Here is a 17,236-nt window from a genome sequence, read left to right on the forward strand (position 1 = left end):
TGTATCACACATGTTATGGAGTATCAAGCCTCTGTTCTCCACGCAAAGTTTTGAGTTCTTAATTTCCATGTTCTATTGATGTTTAATCGGTATGGATCCAGGATTGGCAGTATCCATTGCGTTTATTAAACCAACAAGCCTTGAATGACTTGGGTGGTATATACTCTTCTCCAAGTCATCGCGATTTGGTAAGCCTCCTCCTACACACAGTGGTGGTGTTTCTAGCTATTCCCTCATCTTTAGAGCTACACTCGTCGTTGGATTCATTGGATTACATATTTACATATTTGGACGTTTTTGGTGCATATGTGTTATATTTATCACAATCACTAGTGGTGGATTCATATTAATGTTCACATATTGTGATATGCAAGCACATTTTCACTTGTTTACATAATTTGCGCTGCACTTAAATTTTTTCACAGTATTACTTTTTGTCTATAGCTGTGCTAGCTACTATTTTGTGTATTTTTTCACAGCGCAGTATATTTTGTCAAATTTTTCTATTGACATATAAAAAACCTCTGGGAGAAAGAAGGGTGAGCTGCAGAGAGAACAAACTTAATCAACTTCAGTGCTTTTGCTGTGAACTTTGAGGATGAATTGCTCCACAGTGTCTGTGGGTACAGAGTTCACAGTTCACAATTTATTTATTTCATTTTTTGTTCTTTGTGTTTTGTTTTTTTACTCTTCGTTTTTACATATGTAACATTTGGATCTGTTTTCAGATTATTTTACAAACAATTGGTTACATGAGAAGTTTGGTATGAGAGACAGGAGAGTTAATAAATTAACCACTCACATCTGTGTCTCATTAGCTACACATGGTTAATTTTGATTTGCAGGCTCATATAGATTTAGGCCAGTATAACATATACTGTATGTATATATAGCTGTATGTTACCTTATATTTCCAGCTATGAGTAAGCACCAAAAATGGGCTTTTGAGCTTTTTGAGTTCTCATTTTTTCTGCCTGGAAATTCCCCTCCATGTTAGCAAATGTGTCGATGCACATTATGGCTTTTCCAAGAGCTTACAGGAATATGTTCTTACAGGCAGAAAAAACCCCCCACCAAACTCGTGTTTTTTAGAGGAGCTTTCGAGCAAAAGTGCCCAAAAAAAACACACGAAAAAGCACGACAGACCATGAAAAAAGCATGAAAAAGCTCAAAGAAGCTAGAAAAATAGGAAAAATTAGTGAGGAGAGGGTTTGTGAAAAAAACACTTACGCTTAAAAAAGCTCAAAGAAGCTCAATAAAAACATGCAAAAGAGCCCAAAAAAGTACAAGCTTCTTCAAGCGAAAATAAAAGCCCAAATGCCTGTAAAAACTGTTTTTTTTAATGTATATATTATATCTGTATGTTAGCTTATTTCTATGATTAAGCACTAGGGATGAGCTTCGTGTTCGAGTCGAACGTACGTTCGACTCGAACATTGGCTGTTCGGCGAATTCCGAACGTTTGGGCCGTTCGCGTCAAAATTCGAGTGACGCGCGCGCGGACCACAATGCACTGCGGTGGCGCAGTGCATTGCTGCCCCATGATTGGCCAAGCATGCACTGTGACCCCGCATGCTTGGCCAATTGCAGCGCCAGCAGCGAGGAGAGCCATGATTGGCCACAGGCATCCTGCCTGTGGCCAATCATAGCTCAGGCTGTGTAGTGCACGCCCCACACTATATAAGGCCGCCTTTGAGGCGGCCTCCTGTAGTGTGTTACTTAGCATCTGAAGCAGTGGGTGTTCTGTGTACCTTCAACACAGTACACACCAATCGTTTTTGGCTGATTTCCTATCTTGCTGCTGTGTAGTGGTTGTTGTCTGTGCCCTGACTGCAGTATACACCACTATATTCACCTCACCTATATAGCTAGTGATCTAGCTTTAACCACTTAACAACTGCCCATTGCCGATTAACGGCTTCAGGGGGGTTGTTTAACTCTGAGAGGCCGTTAATTAATGGCCTCCCAGAATTCTGCTCTCGCGTGCCCCGAGGTGTGCTCATAGCGGCCGTTTACCACATGATTGCTCCGTCAAATGACAGAGTGATCACTTGGAAACAAACCGGCGTCATGTTATGACGCCTGTTCCTCCCTCCCCTCTCTGTACCGATCGGTACAGCGGAGGGGAAAGAGATCGGTGTCAGCAGCGATGTGGGCTGCATCTGCAGTGCCCACATCGCTGCTCACCGAATTTAACCCCTCAATTCCCTGCCAATACTCTGCAATACCAGTGCATACTCTGCAGTACCCTGCCATTACTCTGCAGTACCCCGCCATTACTCTGCAGTGCAGTACCCTGCCATTACTCTGCAGTGCAGTACCCTGCCATTACTCTGCAGTACCCCCCATTACTCTGCAGTAACCCCCATTACTCTGCAGTACCCCCCAATACTCTGCAGTACCCGCCATTACTCTTCAGTACCCGCCATTACTCTGCAGTACCCCCCATTACTCTGCAGTACCCCCCAATACTCTGCAGTACCCGCCATTACTCTGCAGTACCCGCCATTACTCTGCAGTACCCCCAATACTCTGCAGTACCCTGCCATTACTCTGTAGTACCCCCCAATACTCTGCAGTACCCTGCTATTACTCTGTAGTACCCCGCCAATACCCCGCCAATACTCTGTAATACCCTGCCATAAATTGCCATACCCAGCCATACTCAGAGATACCCAGCCATACTCGGTGATACCCTGAAATACCCAGCCATAGACGCCCCCCACCCCTCACCGCCCTCCGGTGCTTCTACCAACTCGCCAGTACGATCAAAGCAAGAATCTTTTTTTTATTTTTTATTTCAGGCTTCCCAGCCTAGAGGTGAGATGTGGGGTCATATTGACCCCCCAGATTTCACTGTAAAGAGGACCTGTCACCCCATATTCCTATTACAAGGGATGTTTACATTTCTTGTAATAGGAATAAAAGTGATCAAAAATATATTTTTGGGGAAAAAAATGTCAAACTAACATAAATAAAGTAAAATGAACAATAAAAAAATAAAATAAAAATTCAAGCGCCCATGTCCCCATGTGCTCGCATGTGCCACACATGTGAGGTATCGCCGAGAATGTTAGAGCGAGAGCAATAATTCTAGTCCTAGACCTCCTCTGCAACTCAAAACATGTAACCAGTAAAAAAAAAATTAAAGCATCGCCTATGGGGATTTTTTAAGTAGCGACGTTTGGCGCCATTCCACGGGCATGTGCAATTTTGAAGAGTGACATGTTTGATATCTATTTACTCAGCATAACTTCATCTTTCACTTTATGCAAACATTGGGCTAACAAGTGGTTAATAATAGAGCTTGCAGTCAGTAGTGTTAGGAGATAGTGCGTGCTGTCTGCGTGCTCTGTACCCAGTACATACCGCTATAATATAGGGCAGGCCCCTACTTTCAAACATCCAACTTACAAACATCTCCTACTTGCAAACGCAAGGAGACAGCAGCAAGTGAGATGAAAAAAGATGGACGACAAAACAAATTATACAGGGGTGATAACCCTTCCCTAGGTTTTCCAAAAAGCTTAAAGATAGTTTTTTTGACTGGAGCTACACTTTAAAAATGTACCGGTTGAAAATGACAAACAGATTCAACTTAACACAACAAACTTACACAGTCCCTGTCTTGTTTGCACCGCCTGTATACTGCTGTTCTGAGTATATAGGGCCTGGGGGCCACACGCATTTCCTTTTTTTAATATGGGTACGGGGTTCCCCTTAATATGCGTACAAGACCCAAATAGGCTGGTAATGGGCAGGGAGGGCTACCCATGCCATGTTTCTCAATGATTTTCAACCATATTGCAGGAACCAGATATAACATTAAAACCGCAAGCAGTTTTAAATGGTGTTATTTCCGTTTAATGTCATTTTGTGCAGGGACTGTTCTAAACACGGGAAACACGTGGCACTTCACAGGCATACTACAGACACCCCCCAGGCACCATATTTAAAGGAATATTTCACTTTTTTTTTTTCACTTTAATCGTCATTAAAATCAGTGCTCCCGCCAAAACAAGAGTTTTTAAAACTTTTTTTTGCAGTGACCCATGTCCCCTGAGGTAGGAGGCAGGTCCCCAAACCCTTTTTAGGACACTATCTTGCATATTAGCCGTTAAAATTAGCACTTTCCAATTCGAACATTCGAGTCCCATAGACTTCAATGGGGTTCTAACGTTCGTACCGAACGCGGGGGTCGTTCGCAAGTTCTGGTGCGAACCGAACCGGGGGGTGTTCGGCTCATCCCTATTAAGCACCAGGAATAGTGTGAAATGCATTAGCTGTATTGTTTACTGTATCTTATTCCCTCGCTTGCTGTTTGGACTGTCATTTTATATTGTAGGAGTCCAGGGCTTACTACGCATGCACCAATGGCGTGTTGCCGCAAGAGGAAATCCGTGCCAACCGAGCATGTGTCAAAGACGCCTCAGGGCGCCAAGCCACACCTGCACAGAAGACTTGATGGAAAAGGGCAGGAAAATACCTAGGACATGCACAGGATGTGACCTCAACCTGATGGAAAAAGGTGGGAAAATATCCAGGAGGTGCACAGGAAGTTACATCAACCTGATGGAAAAAGGTGGGAAAATCCCCAGGAAGTGCACAGGAAGTGACCTCAAACTTCCCTATATAAGCCCAGCCCAGACACTGCCAAATGGCTGGATTATCTTCAGTCTCCCCCCCCCCCTTTTTTTTTCCTTTGCTAATGTGTGATCTGTTTGAACCTGTTGTGACCTGGAAACCTGTTTGACTACTCTTGATTGCTGCTTGCCTTTGACCTCGCCTTTGTACCTTAACCAGTTTACTTCTTTACCCCTTTTGTACTCAGCTGCCAGACTGGAAGAGACCCCGGCTTGGATCTCGACCATTCTTCTTCTGATTAACCCTTTTATGCTTCATTGTATTACTGCACAGATCTGGAAGAAATTCACAAAGCACACCAAGATTCAAGCAAAGCTCGGTTCACACTAGCCCGCGTCCAAAGTTGTGTGACTTTCAGTGCAACTTTGGAGTCTGACTTTGATACGACGGTGTGACTTTTTTATTTTGTGGCTTCAAAGCCGGACCAAAGTAGTACAAGAACCTTTTCTAACTTTTCTAAAGTCAGACAGACTTGTGTAATATCAGTTAAGACAGTTCTCATAGGGAAACATTGAATTTCACATGTCATTCGACTTGGGTGTCTCACAAGTCGGATCCTATGTCACATCAGTGTGAACTGAGCCCAACAATATAAATGTCTCTTGTATTTAGACAACATTTGCCTATCCCAGAGTTCAGCTTTAAATAAATATATAAACAATATTTAGAGGAACAGTTATAATTTGCTCTTCTCTTATTGCTTAGAGCAGGCATTTACATTTTTTTAGGTTAACATTTTTCATCTAAGCCCTTCCATCAGGCTATTAAAAAGAATCAAATATAAGAATCCAAAATTGGCACTAATAAATATTTCAGACAATGTACAAGTTTATTATCTAGATTTAAGTACATACGATATAAAGATGACTTAGTAGCCTTAGACTATCTCAAACAGTCACTGTATAAAATTGGAAATTTTTAAAAGAGAGGTTAAGATTAAATTAGTTCTTTATGGTTTTCAATAAGATAAGACACCTTCATATTTTATATTGTTGTAAAAAATCATTGAATAACTCCTATACATTAAATATTACCACTAGCACAATAAGAGGAAAATGACCAAAAAGCATAAATTCTATTTTATAGGTTAATGCTCTTATTTTCCATCCACTTTAACTCACTGGATCGCCTTTCCAGTATAAAGAAATACGCTGGCAATTTTACTTTCCTCTACCCCATAATAATTTGTTCTTTTGTGTGCCTGTCAAATATACAGAAAGAGTTGGAGGGACATTTCTTAGATTTTCTTAATTCATGTTTAACCTGCTACCTGTGTGTGTGGGGTGTGTTGTTAAAAAACAATAAATACTGGTGTAAAATCAGAGAGTTTTCAGTCCATGTGCAAATCTGATTGTGCGTGTGAAATCTAAAGCTCTGCAACTTTATGCTTGAGCATATGCACAAAATGGGTCTGACCAGGCACACTGTCAAAGGTTGTCCAACAATTCATCCCTCCTTCTTACCTTTGTTGTTGCACAAGGAAACATCAAAGTAATTCATTGCAGTTTATCAGAATTGGAAGAATGATCAGAAAGAGAGTTATGTAACTTAGTTTATTAAACAGGTGCAAAGTTAGAAGCAATAATGCAAAATAGGTTCAGGATTGCAAAGATCATACATACACTGCAGTATAATGCAAACCAGGTTATGAAAACTTCTCAAATATGGACTTTTAGCAATGCCTGTGTGCAAACGACTGGCTCAATCAAAGTAACATGTGGATGCAGGGCTTCTGATAGGGGGGGACCACCAGTCCTTCTGTAGGGGGTCTGGTGAATACAGGGGGGCCCAAACAGCAGGTGGAATCAGTGTGGTCCGGTGGAGGGGCAATTATAGAAGGGTGCCATGTGCTGCTCTCTGCAGCAGCTAAAAGCCAGGTTTCTTCCCCTCCTGCTGGCTTTCAGCTGTTGCAGGGAGAGACACAGGACATTGTTCCTGTAATTTCTTCCCCTGCACTGATCCCCCTTCCTGTTCTGCCTGCTTCTGATCCCCCGTCAGCCCCCCTGTCATTGTGCCCCCCCCCCGGCGGCACTGCAGGCTTCCCTGTCCTTTAAAGAAAATAACAAACTGTACAAAAAATCGTAATGAAACATTTAATACATTTAAAAAAAATGTAAAATAAAATAATTTAAAAAAAGTTAACATTTAAAAAAAATATATATAATATAAAAATTAACCACTTGCCGACCGCCACACGACGATGCACGTCGACAGAATGGCACGGGCAGGCATATGGTGCCAGCCCCCCCGGTGCCAGCGGCGGTCGGATTCCGTGCAGGAGCGATCCGGGATGAGGGGGCGGCCATTCATTCATGGCCACCCCCTCGCGATCGCTCCTGACGAATGGAATTGCAGCATTGCATCACTACCTCTCCTGTAATGTAAACACAGGCAGAGGAAGTGATGTAATCTCTCCTCCGTGTCAGTATTTTTCGTTCCGGCACCGAGGAGAGAGGATCGGTGAGTTGCACCAACACTACACTACACAGTAGAACACGCCAGGCACACTTTCAACCCCCCTTCACCCCCCGATCACTCCCCAATCACCCCTGCACCCCCAGTCACAATGACACCAATTGCATTTTTTTTTATTATTGCATTGGTGTCATTTGTGACTGCAATAACTATTAGGGCAGTTAGGGTTAGCCCCCTTTAGCTCTAGGGTACCCCCCTAACCCCCCAATAAAGGTTTAACCCCGTGATCTACCCCCGTCGCCAGTGTCACTAAGGCTGGGTTCACATTGCAGCGGTTTATGAGAACGGATGTGATTCGCACCGCACTGCAGTGCAAATCACATCCGATCTCTGTGCGATGCGAGTTCAGCCATACAGATAGCACCTGCCGCAAACTCGCACGGGACCCTTTTTTTGGTCTGCAGCAGAATCGGATCGCATGGGTGTTCACACCATGCGATCCGATTCCTGTCCGAGTTTGCAGATCGCACTGCGATATGCGAACTGATCTGGGGGTGTCATTAACCTTTCACTGACACTCCCTGCAGTTCGCATAGGGCAGTGTGAACTGCCGCTGGGAGGCATGCGATGCGGGAAAACGCTGCGGATTCGAGGCGTTCCCGCATCGCTCCAGTGTGAACCCAGCCTAATAAGCGATCGTTTTTCTGATCGCTGTATTAGTGTCACAGGTGACGCTAGTTAGGCAGGTAGGTATTTAGGTTCGCCGCAGCTTTTTATAGCGCCAGGGACCCCCATATACTACGGCATAAAGCCCCCTGATTGCCCCCTAGTTAACCCTTTCACCAGTGATCACCATATAACTGTTACAGGTGACGCTGGTTGATTAGTTATTTTTTTATAGTTTCAGGGCACCCGCCATTTATTACCTAATAAAGGTTTAACCCCCTGATCACCCAGCGGGTGATATAAGTTTGAGGGTCAGATAAGGTCTGCGTCGCCCCAGGCAGCGTCAGGTTAGTGCCAGTACCGCTAACACCCACGCGCAAAGCATACACCTCCCTTAGTAATATAGTATCTGATCAGATCTATATTAGCGTCGCCAGCAGTTTAGGTTTCCCAAAACGCATTGTTAGCGGGATCAGCCCAGATACCTGCTAGCACCTGCGTTTAGCCCCTCCGCCAAGCCCAGCCCAGCCCACCCAAGTGCAGTATCGATCGATCACTGTCACTTACAAAACACAACACACATAACTGCAGCGTTCGCAGAGTCAGGCCTGATCCCTGCGATCGCTAACAGTTTTTTATGCAGCGTTTTGATACAGTCGCTGACAGCCTAGGTGCTTTTTTACGGCAACTTGTGGCAAAATATAAAATATTCCATGGACTCAACATGCCTCTCAGCAAATAGCTTGGGGTATCTACTTTCTAAAATGGGGTAATTTGTGGGGGTTTTGTGCCATCTTGGCATTTTATGGCCTTCAAAACTGTAATAGGTAGTGAGGAGTGAAATCAAAAATTTACACCCTTAGAAATCCTGAAGGCGGTGCTTGGTTTTCGGGGCCCCGTACGTGGCTAGGCTCCCAAAAAGTCCCACACATGTGGTATCCCCGTACTCAGGAGAAGCAGCAGAATTTATTTTGGGGTATCATTTCACATATGCCCATGGCATGTGTGAGCAATATATCATTTAGTGACAACTTTGTGAAAAAAAAAAGGTTTGTAATATTCCCACAACTTGTGGCAAAATATAAAATATTCCATGGACTCAACATTCCTCTCAGCAAATAGCTTGGGGTGTCTACTTTCTAAAATGGGGTAATTTGGCGGGGTTTTGTGCCATCTTGGCATTTTATGGCCTTCAAAACTGTAATAGGTAGTGAGGAGTGAACTCAAAAATTTACGCCCTTAGAAAGCCTGAAGGCGGTTCTTGGCTTTCGGGGCCCCGTACGCAGCTAGGCTCCCAAAAAATCCCACACATGTGGTATCCCCGTACTCAGGAGAAGCAGCAGAATTTATTTTGGGGTGTCATTTCACATATGCCCATGGCATGTGTGAGCAATATATCATTTAGTGACAACTTTGTGAAAAAATAAATAAATAAATAAAAGTTTGTAATTTTCCCGCAACTTGTGGCAAAATATAAAATATTCCATGGACTCAACATGCCTCTCAGTAAATAGCTTGGGGTGTCTACTTTCTAAAATGGGGTCATTTGTGGGGGTTTTGTGCCATCTTGGCATTTTATGGCCTTCAAAACTGTAATAGGTAGTGAGGAGTGAAATCAAAAATTTACACCCTTAGAAATCCTGAAGGCGGTGCTTGGTTTTCGGGGCCCGTACGCGGCTAGGCTCCCAAAAAGTCCCACACATGTGGTATCCCTGTACTCAGGAGAAGCAGCAGAATTTATTTTGAGGTGTCATTTCACATATGCCCATAGCATGTGTAAGCAATATATCATTTAGTGACAACTTTGTGAAAAATAAATAAAGTTTGTAATTTTCCCGCAACTTGTGGCAAAATATAAAATATTCCATGGACTCAACATGCCTCTCTGTAAATAGCTTGGGGTGTCTACTTTCTAAAATGGGGTCATTTGTGGGTGTTTTGTGCCATCTTGGCATTGTATGGCCTTCAAAACTGTGATAGGTAGTGAGGAGTGAAATTACAAATGTATGTCCTTAGAAATCCTGAAGGCGGTGCTTGGCCACATGTGGTATCCCCGTACTCAGGAGAAGCAGCAGAAAGTATTTTGGGGTACAATTCCACATATAACCATGGCATGTGTGAGCAATATATCATTTAGTGACAACTTTGTGTAAAAAAAAATAAAAAAATTTTTTTTGTCATTATTCAATCGCTTGAGGCAAAAAAATAAAATATTCAATGGGCTCAACATGCCTCTTATCAATTTCCTTAGGGTGTCTACTTTCCAAAATGGGGTCATTTGGGGGGGGGTTTGTACTGCCCTGCCATTTTAGCACCTCAAGAAATGAGATAGGCAGTCATAAACGAAAAGCTGCGTAAATTCCAGAAAATGTACCTTAGTTTGTAGATGTGATAACTTTTGCGCAAACCAATAAATATACAGTTATTGACTTTTTTTTACCAAAGACATGTGGTTGAATACATTTTGGCCTAAATGTATGACTAAAATTGAGTTTATTGGATTTTTCTAATAACAAAAAGTAGAAAATATCATTTTTTTTCCAAATTTGCGGTCTTTTTACGTTTATATCGCAAAAAATAAAAATCGCAGAGTCAGTCAAATACCTTTAAAAGAAAGCTCTATTTGTGGGAAAAAAAGGACGCAAATTTTGTTTGGGTACAACATTGCATGACCGCGCAATTACCAGTTAAAGCAGCGCAGTGCCAAATTGTAAAAAGACCTCTGGTCATTGACCAGCAAAATGGTCCGGTCTGAAAGTGGTTAACCACTTGCTTACTGGGCACTTAAACCCCCCTCAGTCCCAGACCAATTTTCAGCTTTCAGTGCTCTCACATTTTGAATGACAATTACTCAGTCATGCAACACTGTAACCAAATGATTTTTTTGTCATTTTCTTCATACCAATAGAGCTTTCTTTTGGTGGTATTTGATCACCTCTCGGTTTTTTATTTTCTGCGCTATAAATGAAAAAAGACCGAAAATTTTGAAAAAAAAAGAATTTTTCTTCGTTTCTGTGACAAAATTTAGCAAATTAGCAATTTTTCTTCATAAATTTTGGCCACAATTTATACTACTACACATCTTTGGTAAAAATAACCCAAATGTTTGCATATTATATGATCTGTGTGAAATTTATAGTCTACAAGCTATGGTGCAAATCATAAAGATTTGCAAAAAAAGATCACATCTGATGTACTAAGGCCTATCTCCATTCTTGAGACCCTAACAAGCCAGGAAAGTACAAATGCCCCCCAAATGACCCCTTTTTGGAAAGTAGACATTCCAATGTATTTAGTAAGAGGCATGGTTAGTTATTTTAAGTTGTCATTTTTTCCCATAATTCTTTGCAAAATTACGATTTTTTTTTTTTCCCCACAAAATTTTCATTGTAATAGCTTATTTCTCCCACACGGAATGTGCATATCACAAATAACACCCCAAAATACATTCTCCTACTCCTCCTAAGTATAACGATACCACATGTGTGAGACTTTTACACAGCCTGACCACATACAGAGGCCTAATTTTGAAGTAGCACCTTCAGGCATTCTAAGAGCATAAATTACACATTTCATTTCTCAACCACCTATTACAGTTTTGAAGGCCCTGGAACACCAGGGCAATGGAAACGTCCAGAAAATGACCCCATTTTGGAAAGCTAACACCCCAACGTATAATCTATAAGGCATAATGAGTCTTTTCAATGGTTCATTTTTTTCCAGAAGTTTTCGGAAAATGTGGAAAAAAATGAAAACGCATTTTTTTTTACACAAAGTTGTCCGTTTATAAGATATTTCCAACGCATAGCATTTACATAGCAAAAATAACACCCCAAAATACGTTCTACTACTCCTCCTGAGTATAACGATACCACATGTGTGAGACTTTTACACAGCCTGACCACATACAGAGGCCTAATTTTGAAGTAGCACCTTCAGGCATTCTAAGAGCATAAATTACACATTTCATTTCTCAACCACCTATTACAGTTTTGAAGGCCCTGGAACACCAGGGCAATGGAAACGTCCAGAAAATGACCCCATTTTGGAAAGCTAACACCCCAACGTATAATCTATAAGGCATAATGAGTCTTTTCAATGGTTCATTTTTTTCCAGAAGTTTTCGGAAAATGTGGAAAAAAATGAAAACGCATTTTTTTTTAAACAAAGTTGTCCGTTTATAAGATATTTCCAACGCATAGCATTTACATAGCAAAAATAACACCCCAAAATACGTTCTACTACTCCTCCTGAGTATAACGATACCACATGTGTGAGACTTTTACACAGCCTGACCACATACAGAGGCCTAATTTTGAAGTAGCACCTTCAGGCATTCTAAGAGCATAAATTACACATTTCATTTCTCAACCACCTATTACAGTTTTGAAGGCCCTGGAACACCAGGGCAATGGAAACGTCCAGAAAATGACCCCATTTTGGAAAGCTAACACCCCAACGTATAATCTATGAGGCATAATGAGTCTTTTCAATGGTTCATTTTTTTCCAGAAGTTTTCGGAAAATGTGGAAAAAAATGAAAACGCATTTTTTTTTAAACAAAGTTGTCCGTTTATAAGATATTTCCAACGCATAGCATTTACATAGCAAAAATAACACCCCAAAATACGTTCTACTACTCCTCCTGAGTATAACGATACCACATGTGTGAGACTTTTACACAGCCTGACCACATACAGAGGCCTAATTTTGAAGTAGCACCTTCAGGCATTCTAAGAGCATAAATTACACATTTCATTTCTCAACCACCTATTACAGTTTTGAAGGCCCTGGAACACCAGGGCAATGGAAACGTCCAGAAAATGTCCCCATTTTGGAAAGCTAACACCCCAACGTATAATCTATGAGGCATAATGAGTCTTTTCAATGGTTCATTTTTTTCCAGAAGTTTTCGGGAAATGTGGAAAAAAATGAAAACGCATTTTTTTTTACACAAAGTTGTCCGTTTATAAGATATTTCCAACACATAGCATTTACATAGCAAAAATAACACCCCAAAATACATTCTACTACTCCTCCTGAGTATAACGATACCACATGTGTGAGACTTTTATACAGCCTGGCCACATACAGAGGCCTAATTTTGAAGTAGCACCTTCAGGCATTCTAAGAGCATAAATTACACATTTCATTTCTCAACCACCTATTACAGTTTTGAAGGCCCTGGAACACCAGGGCAATGGAAACGTCCAGAAAATGACCCCATTTTGGAAAGCTAACACCCCAACGTATAATCTATGAGGCATAATGAGTCTTTTCAATGGTTCATTTTTTTCCAGAAGTTTTCGGGAAATGTGGAAAAAAATGAAAACGCATTTTTTTTTACACAAAGTTGTCCGTTTATAAGATATTTCCAACACATAGCATTTACATAGCAGAAATAACACCCCAAAATACATTCTACTACTCCTCCTGAGTATAACGATACCACATGTGTGAGACGTTTATACAGCCTGGCCACATACAGAGGCGCAACATGCAAGAAACACCGTCGGCGTTCCAGGGACACATAGCCTGCACATACCAAGAATTACACCCCCAAATACATTATGCTGAGCAAAGGGTAAAGAAAAGATTACCTGTGGTTTTAGAAGCGCAGTTGTCCACAGGAGGATATCACTGGTCCAGGCAGCAGGCAGGGACTTGGTCAGCAACAGCGAACACAGTTTTTCAGGCAGCAGGCAGGGATACTGTCCATATTACAGTCCAGGGTTAGTGCAGAGATGTCAGCAGTGCCAAAAATATTGGTCCTGGTAGTAGGCAGGTCCTTGTGGTGTGGTCAGTGCGGCATGATGGCAGTAAGTCCTACAGGCAGCAGACAGAAGTAGAGCCTCGTTCAGGACAGAATGGGGATAGGGGTAGAGGCTTCTCCCTCCCAAATCTCTTTGAAGCCTCTGAGTCTCCAGACCCTAATCTAGGAATAAGAAAACAAAGAAAATTGTTTTCTTCTTCCAGAAAAACTATACTGGAGCCCCTCACATATGTGAGACCCCGTGTTGAATCCCACTAGTCCAGTTGCAGAATACAAGATCAGTCCAAGAGGCAGGCAAATATCGTGGTCAAACAGTCCAAGGTCAGTTCCAGATCAGGCAGAGATATATACAGAATCGTTAGACAGAAGCATGGTCGAATAACAGTCCAGGGTCAGTTCCAGATCAGGCAGAGGTATGTACAGAATCGTTAGGCAGAAGCGTGGTCGAATAACAGTCCAGGGTCAGTTCCAGATCAGGCAGCGGTATGTACAGAATCGGCAGGCATAAGAGTGGTCAAATAACAAGCCAGGGTCAGTTACAAAGCAGGCAGTGGCATAAGGGGTGTGAAGGTGTATGAAGGCAGGAACTGAGGATTATGTTTACCATACTTCACTAAAAATGTATTGAAGTATGGTAACGCCGAAAACAGTCGCCTATACAGAGGCCTGGTTGGGAAGGACATTGTGCACAATAATAAGATGTGTCTCTTCTGACTCCTGCTTTGGTACACACCTTACATCTTTTTTGGCGTCTTTTGCCTGTTGGTGTGGGGGGAATTTTATCCGGAAAGTGGCGCTCGGAGAGTCGACTAACAACGTCTGATCTGATATTTTCTGGTGGGCCGTTTGGGAAAATAAGGGCTGTGAAAACTTCCTCCTGGTAGCCAAAGAAACGTTTGGGGTTTTGGGTGGCGTTGCGGTAAATTACATATGAATTATAAATGGCCAATTGAAAAAAATAAATTGTTACTTTTTTGTACCAATGATATGTCCGTCTTGTGACCAGATATGGTTCCATCATTTGGTCGTTGAAGTCGACTCCTCCCATGAACAAATTATACTCGGAAATACATTTGGGTTTCTTTACGGGGCCATTCCTTCTGGGGATTTCCACGAAGGTATCGTTGTGGATAGAAGACAACATATACACATCCCTTCTGTCCCTCCACTTCACTGCCAGAACCTCCTTGTTTCTTAGACTTGCGGTTTCTCCTTTCCGCAGCTTCTTGTTCACCAGACTTTGAGGAAAGCCCTTCCGATTCTTTTTTACAGTGTCACATGCTGGCGTCTTCTTCCGGTGAAGGTTGTGGAACAGGGGCAGAGATGTGTAGAAGTTATCTACATAGAGGTGGTAGCCTTTATCCAGTAGGGGGTATATGAGGTCCCAAACAATTTTTCCACTGGATCCCAAATAGTCCGGACAATTAGGGGGCTGTAGCTGGGTGTCCTTCCCTTCGTACACCTTGAAGGAATATGTGTACCCTGTGGCTCGGTCACATAATTTGTAGACCTTCACCCCATAGCGGGCCCTTTTGCTGGGCATAAATTGCTTCATCCTAAGCCTGCCACTAAATTTAATAAGGGACTCATCCACACATATGTGTTGATCCGGGGTAAACAATTTGGGGAATATTTCAGAAAAATAATTTAGTATTGGTCGAATTTTGTAAAGGCGGTCATAATTTGGATCATTTCGTGGAAGGCATTGGGAATTGTCACTGAAATGTAAGAACCTCAGGATCATCTGATATCTGGTTCTGGGCATTACCGCGGAGAAGAGCGGTGAGTGGTGGAGGGGGTGGGTTGACCAGTAGGTACGTAATTGGTTTTTTTTGTTGAGTCCCATATTAAATGTGAGGCCTAAAAAAAGCTTGAACTCCTCCACCGTTAGGTCTCTCCATTCGTAGGGACGGGCATAATAGGAGGTCGGATTTTGAAAAATAAATTGTTGTGCATACAGTTTGCACTGGGCCACAATTGATGCCAACATGTCCTCCGTAAAAATTAAATTAAAAAAATCGATAGGGCTAAAATTCTCCGTGTCCACCTGGACTCCTGGCTGGGCGGTGAAAGGGGGAACATTGGCCTCTCCTGAATTAGGAGGAAGCCACAAGGGGTTCTGAAGGGCATAGGGAAGGCCAGCATGGCTCCTAACCCTTTGGGGCTGAGATGACACCCCACTGGTACTTGGCCTTTCTTGCTGGGGCACTGCGGTGCTGGTGGACGGCATTGCGGTGCTGGTGGACGGCACTGCGGTGCTGGTGGAGGGCACTGCCTCACTAGAACGCCTTCGCTTGATGGGCCGGATATCTTCCTCCTCGGATTCATCAGTCAGTGTTTCACTGCTGAGGACTGGCTCATAAGTTACGTCGGCTTCAGAATCCGAATCCGAAAAGGAATCAGAAGAGGAGAGCTCCCTGTTGCTCTCGTCGGCCGCGAAAATAATTTGGTACGCCTCCTCAGCGGAAAAGACGCGTTTAGCCATGGTAGCACTGATGGGCACTGATGAGGTGGCACAGATGGGCGCTTTTGAGGTGGCACAGATGGGCACTTTTGAGGTGGCACAAATGGACACTGATGGGTCGGCACAGATGTGCACTGATTTATTGCACAGATGTGCAGATTTATTGCACGGATGTGCACTGATGAGGCGGCAGATGGGCACTGCTGAGGCGGCAGATGGGCACTGCTGAGGCGGCAGAGATGGGCACTGCTGAGACGGCAGAGATGGGCACTGCTGAGTCGGCACAGATGGGCACTGCTGAGTCGGCAGATGGGCACTGATAGGTCGGCACAGATGTGCACTGATTTATTGCACGGATGTGCACTGATAAGGCAGCAGATGGGCACAGATGGGCACTGCTGAGGCGGCACAGATGGGCACTGCTTAGGCGGCACAGATGGGCACTGCTGAGGCACAGATGGGCACCGATTGGTACAGATGGGCACCGATTGGCACTGGCGGGCACTGGCGGTGCACTGGCGGGCACTGGCGGGCACTAGCGGGCACTGGTGGTGCACAGATGGAGCACTGGCGGTGCACAGGTGGGCACTGGCGGTGCACAGGTGGGCACAGGTGGGCACAGGTGGGGTAGATCTGGGCACAGGTGTGGTATATCTGGGCACTGGCAGGGTAGATCTGGGCACTGGCAGGGTAGATCTGGGCACTGGCAGGGTTTATGAGTATTACTGGCACTTTTTATTTCTGACTGACTGGCAGAGAAGCTGACTCACTGTTCGCTGTCTCCTCACACGCTATCGCTGTGTGAGGAGACACATTCGGCAATGGGTGATGATCTCATTTGTTTACATTTGAGATCATCACCCATTGGAGGAGGCGATCGCGCTGTAAACGGCCGCTGTGATTGGCCGTTTACAGCGATCTGTGATTGGCTGTGTCCAGCGGACACGGCCAACACAGATTTTCCCCGATGCGCGCTCCCGGGAGCGCACGGGGAACTCTTAAAGGGGACGACGTCAATAGACGTAGTCCCGGAAATTGAGATCCGCGCTGTACCCGTCATTTGACTATAGCGCGGATCTCAAGTGGTTAAACAACTGTACAAAAAAAAAGTAAAAATGGCTCATTCACACAGGTTCTCTGTTATGTTTGTGTTCCATAATAATGATTTTATTGTATTTTTAGTGAAAATTTGGTGTTGATATATTCGGGGGGGGGGGGGGGGCTGTCAGGTAGACTGTATGGGGCCTGTGATTTCTACCAGCAGCCCTGTGTGAC

Source organism: Lithobates pipiens, unplaced genomic scaffold, assembly GCF_037356315.1.
Source record: "Lithobates pipiens isolate NorthernLeopardFrog02 unplaced genomic scaffold, aLitPip1_a1.2 Scaffold_25, whole genome shotgun sequence".
Lineage (NCBI taxonomy): Eukaryota > Metazoa > Chordata > Amphibia > Anura > Ranidae > Lithobates > Lithobates pipiens.